Source organism: Schistocerca americana, unplaced genomic scaffold (assembly GCF_021461395.2).
Source record: "Schistocerca americana isolate TAMUIC-IGC-003095 unplaced genomic scaffold, iqSchAmer2.1 HiC_scaffold_283, whole genome shotgun sequence".
Taxonomy (NCBI): Eukaryota; Metazoa; Arthropoda; class Insecta; order Orthoptera; family Acrididae; genus Schistocerca; species Schistocerca americana.
The window spans coordinates 142501-155000 of record NW_025725998.1 but is presented as its reverse complement, the minus strand read 5'-3'; the positions used below and the strand labels follow the sequence as shown (position 1 = coordinate 155000).

Sequence of the window (12500 nt, the reverse complement as noted above, 5' to 3'; positions counted from 1 at the left end):
CCATAATTACCAACAGTGCATCTGTTGGACTTGTGCTGAATGCTCCAATGCATCTCAACAGAACGTTCCTCTGTATTCGCCGGACAGCAGCGGCAGGCCGCACCAGAGCTAACCTGTGGGCCCACACACTGGATGCGTGCCCTACTATTGGTGCCAATATGCAGTTATGATAAATATTTATTGCCTTTGACGGCAGATGGAACCTTCTTTGTCCAATTGATATTATCTTATTGAACAAAGCTAAGGACTTTGTCGTTATTTGCTCGATATGCGGAATGAAACTCCAATTCTCATCTAAATATACCCCCAGGTAACGGGCATATCTCTGTCGTGACACTGCTTGGCCATTAATTCTGACTGTTGGGTCTCTATTCAACTTGCCTTTCAAGAGCATATATAGCGATTTTTGTGGTGCAATAGACATTTTAGTCTTCTTACACCAGTTGGTTAACAGTTCAATAGCCAGTCGTGATCGGTCTTCGATCACATTGCGAGTGTCACCTTCTACTAGAATTGCGAGATCATCCGCATAAGCAACGACTCCCAGAACTGCAGTCTCTTCCTGCAGGACGTTCAACAAAGGTTCCATGTTAATATCCCAAAAAATGGGACCACACACCGATCCCTGGGGACAACCACGGGATACTCTTTTAGATACGACGGCTCCAGGAGCCGTTATCTTAGCAGTCCTTCCATCACAGTAGGCCTCCAGACAGCCATACAGCAGCTGCGGACACCCAATCTCTCTTAGGCGAGAGAAGAGTGCCGGCCACCACAGGTTGTCGAAGGCCCCTGAGATGTCTATCATTATTCCAAGGACATACTTTGATGTCGCAGAGTGAACAATTCGGCAAACCTCATTGATCGCATCCTGGGTGGAGCGACCCTTTCGGAATCCGAACTGCCTATCACTCATACCATGCAGAGTTCGATGACTCTGAAGACGGTCAGCCAGCAACTTCTCAAATGCTTTGCCCATTACATCCAGCAGACAGATAGGCCGATAGGATTTCGGCACCGTTGGATCTTTATCCGGGCCTTTCCTGATAATTACTACTTCCGCAGTTTTCCACTGTAGTGGATAATAGCCCCTTTGTAAACAGACGCTGTAAATACGACTTAATGCCGGGGCGACCAAGTGTGCGAGTCCCTGTAAGATCTCCACAGGGATCCCGTCAGGACCCGGCGCCTTCTTCCTTGCAAAGGTGTAGATGGTTGCTTCTACCTCCTCTGCTGAGAAAGGGCGCACGTTTGTATCGTTAAGATACGGGATCGAGAGAGCCTGACGTATTTCTCGCTGCTCGTGCGAGTCCTGGTCCTCGATATCATCTGGAAGTAATGTGTCCAACAGCAATCTTGCTGTTTCTTCCCAATTCTTGGTCGTGTCACCATCCCCAGCACGCAGCGTAGACAGCATCATGGGCGATCTAATTTTTTCTCGAACGATTTTGTAGGGAACTCCCCAAGGGTCTGTTCCCAGCTGATCGTTCACAAATCTTTCCCAGGATTGGCGCCTTGTAATGTCTAACTGATCCTTGTATCTCTGCTTCAGACGACGATAAATACGCAGGTGGTATTGTCGTTCGTCTTGGGCAAAGCTCCTTTGGTAGTTGCTTCGAGCCCTTCTGACCGATCGTTTAAGCACAGTCAATTCAGGGGTCCACGGGGTGGACTCCCTGCAGATGTATCTCGCTATTCGAGGTACAGATAGTGTGATGGCTGTTTGCACGGAGCTCACAAGCTCCTCCACAGCTTCATCAATATTACCTATGTCCTCCCCGAACTCAGGAGGACTGAACACCTGCACGAGTCGGTCCCAGTCTGTCCGAGCATAGTTGTACCGTTCCACCCACTCACCTGGCACATCCACGATGGTCGACGCTATTTCAAATGTAATACAGTTGTGATCACTGACAGTTAGATGTTCTCTTACTTGCCAGTTATGGACGTGGGGTGCTGCCCTCTCGCTTGCTAGTGTGACATCAATATTTGATGTTGCACCCGCCCTCCCTGAGTAGGTCGGGGGGTACCCAGGCAAGTTTAGCACATGCATGTGCGTTTCCATTATCAAATCAACAAGCTCCGCACCCCTTCCGTCCTGTACATCACTGTGCCAGAGTGGGGACTTAGCATTAGCATCAAGAGCTACAATTATAGCCTGCCCAGCTAAAACTCTTAGTATCCAATTCAGCTGATCAAGATAAATCTTGATGTCATGTCTGAATAGATAGGGACAGCGGGAATCTCGTTAATCCATTCATGCGCGTCACTAATTAGATGACGAGGCATTTGGCTACCTTAAGAGAGTCATAGTTACTCCCGCCGTTTACCCGCGCTTGCTTGAATTTCTTCACGTTGACATTCAGAGCACTGGGCAGAAATCACATTGCGTCAACACCCGCTAGGGCCATCGCAATGCTTTGTTTTAATTAGACAGTCGGATTCCCCCAGTCCGTGCCAGTTCTGAGTTGATCGTTGAATGGCGGCCGAAGAGAATCCGCGCACCCGCGCGCCCCCGGAGGAGCACGCTAAGGCGGACGCGGCCTCGCAGCAAGGAAGATCCGTGGGAGGCCAAGGCACGGGACCGAGCTCGGATCCTGCACGCAGGTTGAAGCACCGGGGCGCGAACGCCGCGCAGGCGCGCGCATCCTGCACCGCCGGCCAGCACGAGGCCAACCAACGGCGAGAGCAGACCACGCCCGCGCTAAACGCCCGCACTTACCGGCACCCCTACGGCACTCACCTCGCCCAGGCCCGGCACGTTAGCGCTGACCCACTTCCCGACCAAGCCCGACACGCCCCGATCCTCAGAGCCAATCCTTATCCCGAAGTTACGGATCCAATTTGCCGACTTCCCTTACCTACATTATTCTATCGACTAGAGGCTCTTCACCTTGGAGACCTGCTGCGGATATGGGTACGAACCGGCGCGACACCTCCACGTGGCCCTCTCCCGGATTTTCAAGGTCCGAGGGGAAGATCGGGACACCGCCGCAACTGCGGTGCTCTTCGCGTTCCAAACCCTATCTCCCTGCTAGAGGATTCCAGGGAACTCGAACGCTCATGCAGAAAAGAAAACTCTTCCCCGATCTCCCGACGGCGTCTCCGGGTCCTTTTGGGTTACCCCGACGAGCATCTCTAAAAGAGGGGCCCGACTTGTATCGGTTCCGCTGCCGGGTTCCGGAATAGGAACCGGATTCCCTTTCGCCCAACGGGGGCCAGCACAAAGTGCATCATGCTATGACGGCCCCCATCAACATCGGATTTCTCCTAGGGCTTAGGATCGACTGACTCGTGTGCAACGGCTGTTCACACGAAACCCTTCTCCGCGTCAGCCCTCCAGGGCCTCGCTGGAGTATTTGCTACTACCACCAAGATCTGCACCGACGGCGGCTCCAGGCAGGCTCACGCCCAGACCCTTCTGCGCCCACCGCCGCGACCCTCCTACTCGTCAGGGCTTCGCGGCCGGCCGCAAGGACCGGCCATGACTGCCAGACTGACGGCCGAGTATAGGCACGACGCTTCAGCGCCATCCATTTTCAGGGCTAGTTGCTTCGGCAGGTGAGTTGTTACACACTCCTTAGCGGATTCCGACTTCCATGGCCACCGTCCTGCTGTCTTAAGCAACCAACGCCTTTCATGGTTTCCCATGAGCGTCGATTCGGGCGCCTTAACTCGGCGTTTGGTTCATCCCACAGCGCCAGTTCTGCTTACCAAAAGTGGCCCACTTGGCACTCCGATCCGAGTCGTTTGCTCGCGGCTTCAGCATATCAAGCAAGCCGGAGATCTCACCCATTTAAAGTTTGAGAATAGGTTGAGGTCGTTTCGGCCCCAAGGCCTCTAATCATTCGCTTTACCGGATGAGACTCGTACGAGCACCAGCTATCCTGAGGGAAACTTCGGAGGGAACCAGCTACTAGATGGTTCGATTAGTCTTTCGCCCCTATACCCAGCTCCGACGATCGATTTGCACGTCAGAATCGCTACGGACCTCCATCAGGGTTTCCCCTGACTTCGTCCTGGCCAGGCATAGTTCACCATCTTTCGGGTCCCAACGTGTACGCTCTAGGTGCGCCTCACCTCGCAATGAGGACGAGACGCCCCGGGAGTGCGGAGGCCGCCGCCCCGTGAAGGGCGGGGAAGCCCCATCCTCCCTCGGCCCGCGCAAGGCGAGACCTTCACTTTCATTACGCCTTTAGGTTTCGTACAGCCCAATGACTCGCGCACATGTTAGACTCCTTGGTCCGTGTTTCAAGACGGGTCGTGAAATTGTCCAAAGCTGAAGCGCCGCTGACGGGAGCGATTATTCCGCCCGAGAGCATCCCGAGCCAACAGCGGCGCGGGTCTGGGGCCGGGCCAGGTAGGTCCGTCATCCGGGAAGAACCGCGCGCGCTTGCCGGGAGCCCGAGCGCCCAAAGGGGCGAATCGACTCCTCCAGATATACCGCCGGGCAGCCAGCCAGGACACCGGGGCTCTGCCCAACAGACGCGAACCGAGGCCCGCGGAAGGACAGGCTGCGCACCCGGGCCGTAGGCCGGCACCCAGCGGGTCGCGACGTCCTACTAGGGGAGAAGTGCGGCCCACCGCACACCGGAACGGCCCCACCCCGCGGCGAGTGGAAAGGCAACCGGACACGACCCCGCCGCGGATTGCTCCGCGCGGGCGGCCGGCCCCATCTGCCGAGGGCGGAGGCCTGTGGCCGGATGGGCGTGAATCTCACCCGTTCGACCTTTCGGACTTCTCACGTTTACCCCAGAACGGTTTCACGTACTTTTGAACTCTCTCTTCAAAGTTCTTTTCAACTTTCCCTCACGGTACTTGTTCGCTATCGGTCTCGTGGTCATATTTAGTCTCAGATGGAGTTTACCACCCACTTGGAGCTGCACTCTCAAGCAACCCGACTCGAAGGAGAGGTCCCGCCGACGCTCGCACCGGCCGCTACGGGCCTGGCACCCTCTACGGGCCGTGGCCTCATTCAAGTTGGACTTGGGCTCGGCGCGAGGCGTCGGGGTAGTGGACCCTCCCAAACACCACATGCCACGACAGGCGGCAGCCTGCGGGGTTCGGTGCTGGACTCTTCCCTGTTCGCTCGCCGCTACTGGGGGAATCCTTGTTAGTTTCTTTTCCTCCGCTTAGTAATATGCTTAAATTCAGCGGGTAGTCTCGCCTGCTCTGAGGTCGTTGTACGAGGTGTCGCACGCCACACCGCCAGCCGGCTGTGCACGCTACCGAGTAAGTACCGGTATGCGAACCGCCAGGCGACGGGCGCGCATCGCACGTTTCAGGAGGCGCGGCCGGCCCCACAGGCGGCCGCGACGCTCCCAGGTCTGCGAAGCGGGGCAAACGCCGCGCGCTTCAGTATACGTAGCCGACCCTCAGCCAGACGTGGCCCGGGAACGGAATCCATGGACCGCAATGTGCGTTCGAAACGTCGATGTTCATGTGTCCTGCAGTTCACATGTCGACGCGCAATTTGCTGCGTTCTTCATCGACCCACGAGCCGAGTGATCCACCGTCCTGGGTGATCTTTTCTTAGTTTCCACTGTCTCTTTCAAGACAGTTGCATAGGCGGGACGTAGGCGTGTGGCGGCCCCTGTTCAAGCGTTCTGTGTCCAACGGCCTCACGGCCGATGGGCGTCGTACGGCTCCACACCGGAGCGGACAGGCAGTCGGGCGAAAGTCATTCAAAACCGGCGCCAGGCGCCAGGTGCCGCAGGCCAGCCGCTCCAGCGCTTCAGCGCTCGTACCACACAACATTGGCGTTAGTTTTGAGAAGCACGCGTGGTTCCGCACGCGGCGCACGGCTACTGCGAGCCGTACAGGTAGCGTGTTGCGCGACACGACACGCACATCGAACGACATGCAGTCTAGTCGGTAATGATCCTTCCGCAGGTTCACCTACGGAAACCTTGTTACGACTTTTACTTCCTCTAAATGATCAAGTTTGGTCATCTTTCCGGTAGCATCGGCAACGACAGAGTCAATGCCGCGTACCAGTCCGAAGACCTCACTAAATCATTCAATCGGTAGTAGCGACGGGCGGTGTGTACAAAGGGCAGGGACGTAATCAACGCGAGCTTATGACTCGCGCTTACTGGGAATTCCTCGTTCATGGGGAACAATTGCAAGCCCCAATCCCTAGCACGAAGGAGGTTCAGCGGGTTACCCCGACCTTTCGGCCTAGGAAGACACGCTGATTCCTTCAGTGTAGCGCGCGTGCGGCCCAGAACATCTAAGGGCATCACAGACCTGTTATTGCTCAATCTCGTGCGGCTAGAAGCCGCCTGTCCCTCTAAGAAGAAAAGTAATCGCTGACAGCACGAAGGATGTCACGCGACTAGTTAGCAGGCTAGAGTCTCGTTCGTTATCGGAATTAACCAGACAAATCGCTCCACCAACTAAGAACGGCCATGCACCACCACCCACCGAATCAAGAAAGAGCTATCAATCTGTCAATCCTTCCGGTGTCCGGGCCTGGTGAGGTTTCCCGTGTTGAGTCAAATTAAGCCGCAGGCTCCACTCCTGGTGGTGCCCTTCCGTCAATTCCTTTAAGTTTCAGCTTTGCAACCATACTTCCCCCGGAACCCAAAAGCTTTGGTTTCCCGGAGGCTGCCCGCCGAGTCATCGGAGGAACTGCGGCGGATCGCTGGCTGGCATCGTTTATGGTTAGAACTAGGGCGGTATCTGATCGCCTTCGAACCTCTAACTTTCGTTCTTGATTAATGAAAACATACTTGGCAAATGCTTTCGCTTCTGTTCGTCTTGCGACGATCCAAGAATTTCACCTCTAACGTCGCAATACGAATGCCCCCGCCTGTCCCTATTAATCATTACCTCGGGTTCCGAAAACCAACAAAATAGAACCGAGGTCCTATTCCATTATTCCATGCACACAGTATTCAGGCGGGCTTGCCTGCTTTAAGCACTCTAATTTGTTCAAAGTAAACGTGCCGGCCCACCGAGACACTCACTCAAGAGCACCCTGGTAGGATTGCAACGGGGTCCGCCTCGGGACGCACGAGCACGCACGAGGCGCGTCGCACGCCTTCGGCTCGCCCCACCGGCAGGACGTCCCACGATACATGCCAGTTAAACACCGACGGGCGGTGAACCAACAGCGTGGGACACAAATCCAACTACGAGCTTTTTAACCGCAACAACTTTAATATACGCTATTGGAGCTGGAATTACCGCGGCTGCTGGCACCAGACTTGCCCTCCAATAGATACTCGTTAAAGGATTTAAAGTGTACTCATTCCGATTACGGGGCCTCGGATGAGTCCCGTATCGTTATTTTTCGTCACTACCTCCCCGTGCCGGGAGTGGGTAATTTGCGCGCCTGCTGCCTTCCTTGGATGTGGTAGCCGTTTCTCAGGCTCCCTCTCCGGAATCGAACCCTGATTCCCCGTTACCCGTTACAACCATGGTAGGCGCAGAACCTACCATCGACAGTTGATAAGGCAGACATTTGAAAGATGCGTCGCCGGTACGAGGACCGTGCGATCAGCCCAAAGTTATTCAGAGTCACCAAGGCAAACGGACCGGACGAGCCGACCGATTGGTTTTGATCTAATAAAAGCGTCCCTTCCATCTCTGGTCGGGACTCTGTTTGCATGTATTAGCTCTAGAATTACCACAGTTATCCAAGTAACGTGGGTACGATCTAAGGAACCATAACTGATTTAATGAGCCATTCGCGGTTTCACCTTAATGCGGCTTGTACTGAGACATGCATGGCTTAATCTTTGAGACAAGCATATGACTACTGGCAGGATCAACCAGGGAGCTGCGTCAACTAGAGCTGAGCAGCCGGCCGCCCGGGAGTGTGTCCCGGGGGCCCGCGCGAACACGCAAGCGTCCGCTCAATTATTCTGCAAACAGGAGGAGGCTGAGCTCCCCTGCACAATACACCTCGAAACCCTCTCAGGTCCCGGCGGCGCGCAGCGCCGTCCTAAGTACTTGGTCGGGTTCGAGAGAGGCGCAATCGCCCGGAGTTTGGCGAGTAGACGCTTTAGGTGCGACCACCCGTGCTCCCAACTGAGCTTGCCGCTGCCGACAGAGGCCCGGGAGCGTGCTGTCGTGGCATTGCCGGCGGGAGACAACACGCGCCACCTACGGTGACCGGCAGCTCCAACGCCAGCGCCACAGAAGGACAAAAGCCCCACTTGGGTGCCGAAGCGAACTCTCCCAGCACAGCGCACGCGCCAACACGTCCGCACAGCTGCGATACAAACCACCTGCGAGAACCGCAGAGGCGACCGAGCAGCAGACGGCGTCGCGGCGCCGAGCGCCGGGCGGCGGCGCATCCTCAGCGCACACAGTCCTCAATCGGACCAGCACACTGCAGATGTCCACCGCGCTTCGCACCGGGCCCGCGAGGACCTACTTTGGCCGCACGGCGCCGCGTGCAGGGTGCGCCGGCGCGCAGCTGCGCCGCCTGCCGCCTCCGTCGGCCGGCGCGCCTGCCACTGGCCGCCCCCACCAGCCGGCTGTAGCGCGTGCGCCCACGCACCGCGCGGCCAGCACGCCGGGAGGCCCCCCCTCACCGGCCGGGGACGGTCCCACCCAGCCACCGCCGCGTATCGCTTCACACCCAGATGCCATTCACGTTCGTGGGCATGGTGGGTATCGCTGGAACAACCGGTTGGTAGCTCAACCGATCGTCGCCATCACTGATTCACCTCTAGCGAGAACAACCGCACCACAACGGTTTACCAGTTGTTCATTTGCATAACGTCACCAGCAAACGTAGGCGTCCATCGCCATTTGCAAATTCAACGATTGTTGCATGCCTGTGTCAGGTGTCACGACACACTATGTCTGCCCACATACACGCAACAACATGTGCACGCTTCGCGAACACGTGGAAGGTGGCCCCCGTACGTATGCGATGTCCATTGCGCGAACGACTGTCAACCGGCCTCTGTCGCATGTCGCAGATGTGGAACGCAGTGCACCATGCTATCACGGTGTGTGAGAAGAGACGACTACGTCTGACAACACGCGCCACTACATCAACAGACGGCTCATGCTGATCGCCATCCAGGGCATACCACACTGCAATCCAGCTCTTATAGGGAGACGACACGTAGCTGAGTGCACAACATTTGGACCGCATGGTTCGCCGTTGTTGGCGCAGTCGTTGTACGGTCACATGTACCACGATGTATCATTCAGTACATGAGGACCAATGTGCAGTACAGTGTGTGATTTGGACGTACAACATCAGCGGACAGTTGACACAGGCCGTACCACAGCGTAGGCTAAGTGCTTCGCACATGCGAATGCCAATGAACAACTGCAAATGCCAATGAACAACTGCAAAGGGCATTGAGCATGTACGTCCTGCTGCCATCCACATTACAGTGTATAGCTGCAAGGTGTTTAACATGAAGCGATACACTGGGGACCGGGCAGTGCGAGTAGCAAACTATATTGCGGGGGTTGCAGTTAGGCAACACTACACTAATTTAACGCGTCGTATGACAATTACAGAGCAGGTTAAGGCCCAACGTGTGTTGGGTTAAGGCCCAACGTGTGTTGGGTTAAGGCCCAACGTGTGTTGGGTTAAGGCCCAACGTGTGTTGGGTTAAGGCCCAACGTGTGTTGGGTTAAGGCCCAACGTGTGTTGGGTTAAGGCCCAACGTGTGTTGGGTTAAGGCCCAACGTGTGTTGGGTTAAGGCCCAACGTGTGTTGGGTTAAGGCCCAACGTGTGTTGGGTTAAGGCCCAACGTGTGTTGGGTTAAGGCCCAACGTGTGTTGGGTTAAGGCCCAACGTGTGTTGGGTTACGTTAAGGGGCAATGTGGGTTACGTTAAGGCGCAATACAGGTTACGTTAAGGCGCAATACAGGTTACGTTAAGGCGCAATACAGGTTACGTTAAGGCGCAATACAGGTTACGTTAAGGCGCAATACAGGTTACGTTAAGGCGCAATACAGGTTACGTTAAGGCGCAATACAGGTTACGTTAAGGCGCAATACAGGTTACGTTAAGGCGCAATACAGGTTACGTTAAGGCGCAATACAGGTTACGTTAAGGCGCAATACAGGTTACGTTAAGGCGCAATACAGGTTACGTTAAGGCGCAATACAGGTTACGTTAAGGCGCAATACAGGTTACGTTAAGGCGCAATACAGGTTACGTTAAGGCGCAATACAGGTTACGTTAAGGCGCAATACAGGTTACGTTAAGGCGCAATACAGGTTACGTTAAGGCGCAATACAGGTTAGGTTAAGGCGCAATACAGGTTAGGTTAAGGCGCAATACAGGTTAGGTTAAGGCGCAATACAGGTTAGGTTAAGGTACGACATAGGTTAGGTTAAGGTACGACATAGGTTAGGTTAAGGTACGACATAGGTTAGGTTAAGGTACGACATAGGTTAGGTTAAGGTACGACATAGGTTAGGTTAAGGTACGACATAGGTTAGGTTAAGGTACGACATAGGTTAGGTTAAGGTACGACATAGGTTAGGTTAAGGTACGACATAGGTTAGGTTAAGGTACGACATAGGTTAGGTTAAGGTACGACATAGGTTAGGTTAAGGTACGACATAGGTTAGGTTAAGGTACGACATAGGTTAGGTTAAGGTACGACATAGGTTAGGTTAAGGTACGACATAGGTTAGGTTAAGGTACGACATAGGTTAGGTTAAGGTACGACATAGGTTAGGTTAAGGTACGACATAGGTTAGGTTAAGGTACGACATAGGTTAGGTTAAGGTACGACATAGGTTAGGTTAAGGTACGACATAGGTTAGGTTAAGGTACGACATAGGTTAGGTTAAGGTACGACATAGGTTAGGTTAAGGTACGACATAGGTTAGGTTAAGGTACGACATAGGTTAGGTTAAGGTACGACATAGGTTAGGTTAAGGTACGACATAGGTTAGGTTAAGGTACGACATAGGTTAGGTTAAGGTACGACATAGGTTAGGTTAAGGTACGACATAGGTTAGGTTAAGGTACGACATAGGTTAGGTTAAGGTACGACATAGGTTAGGTTAAGGTACGACATAGGTTAGGTTAAGGTACGACATAGGTTAGGTTAAGGTACGACATAGGTTAGGTTAAGGTACGACATAGGTTAGGTTAAGGTACGACATAGGTTAGGTTACGGTACGACATAGGTTAGGTTACGGTACGACATAGGTTAGGTTACGGTACGACATAGGTTAGGTTACGGTACGACATAGGTTAGGTTACGGTACGACATAGGTTAGGTTACGGTACGACATAGGTTAGGTTACGGTACGACATAGGTTAGGTTACGGTACGACATAGGTTAGGTTACGGTACGACATAGGTTAGGTTACGGTACGACATAGGTTAGGTTACGGTACGATATAGGTTAGGTTACGGTACGATATAGGTTAGGTTAAGGTACACATTGTTGTAAGGAAAGGTTTAATGGGGGGCGGGGCGGGGCGGCCGGTTTGTTGATTGTGATTATAGTAAGTGGATGCCTGCGGCATCATCTGATTTGCCACGTCAGGATGCACCTTTGGCTCATGACAGGCGGCGCTCTCATTCCATGCTTGTGGCAGACCTGTGTCTTTCATTCCTGCCATTGTTTGTGTGCTGTGAGAGGAGGCAGTATTGTGATGTTGGGTGCACCCCTGTGTAGGACATGTGTGGGTGTTGGTGGCTTGGCTGAGCAATGGTGGTTGTCGGGTGGGTGGGATATTCTGTTTTCTGAGTGGACCTCCCAGTCTGGTTATGACAGTGTGGATTGTCTAATGTGGCGGAGAGGATGCACTGGGTGTTGTTCCATGCTGGTGCTTACATATTGTCTGTGTGCGTGTTACAGGCAGAGAGTAGTGCGTGATAAGGGTGTGTGGCTGACGTGTGGTTGTGATTGTGAGCAGAGTCTTTCAGCATGTATACGGACAGTTGTATACATTATCTGTATTCTGATGGCTCTATCTATTACTAATCAGCGCCGTGTATACGTTTAATCCGGTTCCAGTCGAAACTGTTGTATCTCTGTACATTAGTGACACGGCGAGCCCGCTATGTAGTTACTCGTCTCGGCAGCTTCCACCGGTGTATGGCAAATGATTATAAGGAATCAGTCTAGTCGTCAATACCGATGGTGTGACGTCACATGTCTGGGGTGGGGGACGCTGCGCCCTTCCGGTGGGTCATGGCCTAGAAAGACTCTTCCCACGCAGGGGGGCGTGGACTGTCATTGACTCTTCCAGGTAATATACTTGCCGTACGTTCTTGCGACTGCGAGTGCAACGCTCACCGGTACCGACATGGATGGAGCGCCTCCTAGCTGACCGCTCAGCATCGGCATTCGTACAGAGAGCAACGCGGTCGCGTCTCTAGCTCGTAACTGGTACAGCCCGCAGCTCATGTATAGGGACAGCGGGAATGTCGCATATTGGAGATAACTCTTCATGAAACGCATGTTATAGGGGTGGATTGCACATTGCGACTGCGGGAAAAGTCCGCCGTTCATCCGCTGGAGTTGCGAGTTGGGCGGTTGGAGTGGGG

The 12500-nt window shown here is 54.0% G+C and overlaps 2 non-coding genes and 1 pseudogene across 2 annotated transcripts; all 3 read right to left on the bottom strand.

The window, feature by feature from the left end:
* LOC124578971 overlaps positions 1-5181 on the bottom strand; it is a 7388-nt pseudogene extending 2207 nt beyond the window's left edge.
* A 188-nt stretch (positions 5182-5369) lies between these two features.
* Positions 5370-5524, bottom strand: LOC124578938. The gene has a single exon (XR_006972714.1). It is a non-coding gene; the product is annotated as a 5.8S ribosomal RNA (ribosomal RNA).
* A 351-nt stretch (positions 5525-5875) lies between these two features.
* LOC124578951 lies at positions 5876-7785 on the bottom strand. The gene has a single exon (XR_006972725.1). It is a non-coding gene; the product is annotated as a small subunit ribosomal RNA (ribosomal RNA).
* Between the last annotated feature and the right edge of the window lie 4715 nt (positions 7786-12500).